This window comes from Alosa alosa, chromosome 13 (assembly GCF_017589495.1).
Source record: "Alosa alosa isolate M-15738 ecotype Scorff River chromosome 13, AALO_Geno_1.1, whole genome shotgun sequence".
Taxonomy (NCBI): Eukaryota; Metazoa; Chordata; class Actinopteri; order Clupeiformes; family Clupeidae; genus Alosa; species Alosa alosa.
In genome coordinates, this window is record NC_063201.1 from 18807925 (window position 1) to 18813030 (window position 5106).

Here is a 5106-nt window from a genome sequence, read left to right on the forward strand (position 1 = left end):
CTGGATAGCCTGTCAGACCGTCCTGTGCCACTGGACATGTTGATTTGCTGTTTGGTTAGGAAAGACTGCAGGTGGGTGCATAGACACAAGTTGTTTTGTGTATTCGGATGGAAATAGCATACAATATCTGTGAATAACATTATTTCTGAATGTGGCCGTTGGGAGTAAGAACCCAGTTGTACTATACCACAAGATGGTCTGACTACGCCACTCCCATTTATTGGACTGGGATGAGAGACCCAACTAGTACAGTAGACTAAAGATGTACCCCACGCTAGTACTATTCAAATGAATTAAACAATTGGAGGCTGATGTAGCAAAAGTAATGTAGACATCATTTATTTATGGTCTGCAGAGTTATTAAAATAGGTGCTTCGTACAGGAACAACATTAATGGTAGTAACACATCATGGACACATACATGAGTTCTCGTAGACAAGCCTTCATAGGAGATATTTACACTAAATATTGGGCCGGACCACAGTACTCAATGTTGACAGGAAATCCACATTTAGTTCATCATGAGCACAAGGCTCCAAAAGGATTCAACACACCAAAGACAGCAACCAAGGCTACACTGCATTAACCATAAAGTGCTTTGTTAGTACACACAAATTCTAATCACACCACACAGTGGTCACCTTAATACATTGAGCATTGAGCTCCGCCCACTAGCTACGAGAACCCAAGCAATGGCCACTTAAATTTGAGAACAAGTAAAGTGCGTGAGTGCTACTATGATGATCAGCGAAAGCTGGCACTTTCCCCTGTCCCCCGTAATATTGCACACTGCCCAAACACAACAATTTATCTCAATGGTAAAAGATTAATGACCGGAAGAGCTTGACATTAACCCTATAAGTTCATAGGCATGGTATCAATGAATGATAAAAACATACATAAGTTTCATACATGAGAAAACAGTGGCTGGATGTCCAAACAAAGTAAACAAAACCTAAAAAGACAAAACATACACTTATTTATTTATCCACATAACACACACACTCCTTCACCTTACTGATGATATACATTGAAAGAACTTAAACTTTCAAGCACTCACGAGAGACGGGGTTCATTCACAAAAGGCTTCTAATAACCTCGTGTGAACAGACACACACAGACGCCGGAGCGCACAGAAGCCAGTGCACACGTATGACGGGGCGCACGGGACCTGGTATAACAACGGGCTACACATAGAATAAGGATGAGTCTTTGCAAGGCCAAAGTCTAACAGTTAATTAGATAATCAGGCTAACAAATACCTACTTTGGCTAGGCCATCCGCCCAAGCACACGGCAGCAATTACAGTATACAAACACCCTGTAACACCAGCACAGTCTGTTGAAAAACATTTGATATTAATATTCTCAGCGCGCAGAGCAGGGGGACCGTCTCAATGCTTTGTTGGTTATACGCACCTGGCCGCGAGAGTGAGAGAGAGTTCCCAGCGGATATCGAGATATTCTAGTTACACGCCCATTCTACAACATAGATCATAATAATAATCACAACACTGCATATCTCAAGGCTCACATCAAAACCACACTCTTTAAGGGAAGTATACCTACCGGCGTTAAATCCAGAGACGCTTCCGTGATTCAATTACTGGTGACTGCGCACAAACCCTTCAACATACGGAACGCCATCACACTGGCCACCAACACTCATCTGTAATCTACAAAAACGAACAGACTTATAAGTGCCATAACCCATGATGAGGCAGCTAATGCTGGCCTAGTACAACAGCGTGCCAAACAATTCAAACTTACCGCGGTTCCACTCCACTCCGTTTCCCTGGCTAAGCAGCTGACTGAAAACACAAGAACCCGCCCCTATGGACACCTCAGCCTTTAAGCCCTTGCTACTCGCTCCTGGGTCCTAAAGTCCCACTGGCTACATGAACAAAACATCCATGCCATTTTGTTTCCATTTCATTCAAAGAAAACAACAATCAGAACTTGCCGTTCAACGCCAGTTCCATTTGATCATCCATCAGTGAGTATCCTCATATTCCTGTTAAGCTGCCTGACGTACTTTAGCACTACGGCATTATTAACTAATGTACACTATTAAAGGTAAACTATGCAGGTTTTTTAGCTTAATATGCAAGTTTTTTAGCTTAATTTACCTTCATTTAACAGCTTTAGAGTCATTGGAATGGTTATATGACTTTTTTCGAGTTGAATGGTGGCCGTCTCGCTTCCCCCTAGCGCCTGTGAGCAAAAAACCACCCTTGCAACTGTGGGCCAGTGGGCCGACGGCCTCAGTGTCAGGAAGTATAACGAGTGTAGCAAATTGCTTCACTGCATTCAAATACACATACACGCCAGGCACCGGCTAGAAAAAGGTAGCGATGGAGTTTCTCAGACATTCGTCATGACAGAGCCAGTGAAAAAGAAGCAAAAACCGAGAAAACAGTAAGGAAATTGCCAATACTGCATAGTTTACCTTAATGATCAAGCTCTGCTCATGGAACCATGTTTGTGTAGAGATTATTGATGTAAAGTATAAATCGTAATAATAAAAATAAAAAAACCTACTATATTATGTGTACAGAGAATCAAAATGCGTGGCGCGATTATTTCTTTTGGACTCCATTTGGTGTTTTTAATTATTTGCCGAGCTGTCAAGTGAATTATCCCAATGTCTTGCTATTTAACCCATAGGAATACAGTAGATTGGATATGCACCTGGCCTCAGTTAAACCTCTGTAAATAGCGATACCAAAGCCTTCACAGTAAATTAGTGCTGGGTGTAATACGGTAAGGCCAACCTTTCCACTATCCAGAGATAGCTGTGCTGTATTATGCAAAGTTAGGCTTTTAGTGCTTTAAATACTTAAGGTCTGCTAAGGATTAAAAGTGGCCGGGGGTGGAGACCATAAATAGCATTGCATTCTGCATTAGAATGAGCCATTAGTGCTGAATTTGGAGTTGTGAGATGAAATTATTCATCATAAAATAAAAATAAATACCATGCCTCTGGACTTTTAAGTTACAATAAGCAAAAAAAACATACCTTTTCATATTTTGGCTGTTGATCTTTTTGCAGATGGATGCCTGTAAAAGGACTGTACGCCAAGCTTGTGTATTTTTGGGCCTTGGAGTATTTGTGACAAGAACAGCCTTTCCAATGGTGTCAGCCGGTAACATAACCATTGTAAATCTAAGCTTTTTTGACAAGGCACATTGTAGCTCACTGTGAGTCAGGCTGTGGGACAGTGGCGGCGCCAGATATTTTTTTCTGCAGGTACTATGGGGGAAGCTCTATGTAAAATGAAAATTTCTCCTACACCCCCAATCTTCTTAAAAGTGTCTGTCTTTTTTACCAATGGTGCTATGTAATGAGGGTCATATGGTTCTCTACTACACCCCCCCCCCCCAATCTTCTTAAAAGTGCACAACTATGCACAGTATTCCATTAGCTGCATGCCATCAGGCTATTTACAATGTTCTATTATGTGACTTAGTGAACACGTTATCAAAATTAACGCGCACACATTTTGTTTGAGCAGGAGACAGAATATGCACGCAGGCACGCAACTAGGCTACTTGTTTTCTTTTACTCGACTATCTATATATGGTTATCAGCACACAATGTTGAGCTAATTCACTAACTCAATACTCATCATGGATATCACAAGTTTAAACAACGAAAACAGAAAGTATGGGGGCAGCAAAGCTAGAGGAGTTATTCCAGATGGGCAAGAACAAGGTAGGCAATTGGTGTGCTGTCAGAACGTTAGACTGCATTACAGCTGTTTAAAGCCTGACATCACGGTACGCTAGAACAAAACAAGGTAACTTTCGCCTGTATAGGGCTGTACCAAGTTGTCCAAATGAATAGGTCATTGTAGACGTTGTTGTTGTATTATTGCATGTGTATGTTGTTATGCTATGTAGGCTACTTTTTTGCTGACCTGGACCTTTGTTTGAGCAATGCCGGCAGGATGTTGACTTCCTTTATTTTCTTGCTTTTAAACCTCTTGTCTTAAAGAAACTTCAAAGTGTGCTCACTCAAATCATGCACTTTCTGATTAATGACATTTCAGTGTTCAAAGCCAGCCAGGATATATATATCACCAGTGTCTCCAAAACCTTTATTTTTTATGCTAATTAAGCTTTTAAATGAAAGTTTGACACGAACATTACAAATTGCATTACAATTTCACATGAAATATCAGCTTGTAGGCTAAGTTTAGCCTTCCTAAACCTCAACTTCACCCACCGCCTATGTTGATAGGTTTACATGACAGTGATTTTTCAGGACATGAAATAGGCCTATGCAAATGTATATTGTAGCCTTACCAAAATTGAAAAAATAAAAATGTCATTATCCTTATCACTTTTTAAAACATACGGAAGTTGATGGTTATTGCCTATTTAGGGGCAGCTGTGGCCTACTGGTTAGCGCTTCGGACTTGTAACCGGAGAGTTGCCGGTTCGAACCCCGACCAGTAGGCACGGCACCGCTGTTGTTGCAGGCAGCTCACTGCGCCGGGATTAGTGTGTGCTTCACCTCACTATGTGTTCACTGTATGCTGAGTGTGTTTCACTAATTCACGGATTGGGATAAATGCAGGGATCAAAATAGTATATATACTTATACTTATTGTCCCCATCACTTTTCAAAACAAACTGATGCCACTGGATACTAACTCAGGTGCCTTCCTTGATCGCCACCATATGAGAAGTAGAGTTAGCCTAGAAATCTAGACGCGCCCCTAGCGGCAGCGAATTACATTTGCTGCCAGGGCTAGTCTAGCAACTCTCCGTTGGCTTGTGAGCTCCAGAAATCGAAACTTAATCAGGCCAATGAAATCGTGTATAGAGTTGTTAGGTGGGCTTAACATAATGATTGATGGCAGAGTTGCAACGGTTTGGCTTGAATTCCCTGCTACTTGAAAACAAATAAGACGGATGTTGCTGCTGGCTTAACGAAGTAAGCTTTTATTAAGTTGGCAAACGTTTGAACTAGCCAACTAGCTCCGCTGGTGGGAAACGATGGGACTCATAGCTGCCGCTGTCCCATTAGCGTGCAGAGGGAATTTGAAAGACAACTGATTATCCCGCCCCTCGGACTGAGCACTGCGAACGGTGAGTGCCC

General features: G+C 41.8%; 1 long non-coding RNA gene across 1 annotated transcript; it reads right to left on the reverse strand.

The window, feature by feature from the left end:
- Positions 1–346: 346 nt before the first annotated feature.
- LOC125306180 lies at positions 347–1886 on the reverse strand. Its single transcript, XR_007195513.1, has 6 exons — positions 1770–1886; positions 1569–1675; positions 1419–1481; positions 1267–1338; positions 1061–1187; positions 347–955 (listed from the first exon to the last, which is right to left on the reverse strand). It is a non-coding gene; the product is annotated as an uncharacterized LOC125306180 (long non-coding RNA).
- Between the last annotated feature and the right edge of the window lie 3220 nt (positions 1887–5106).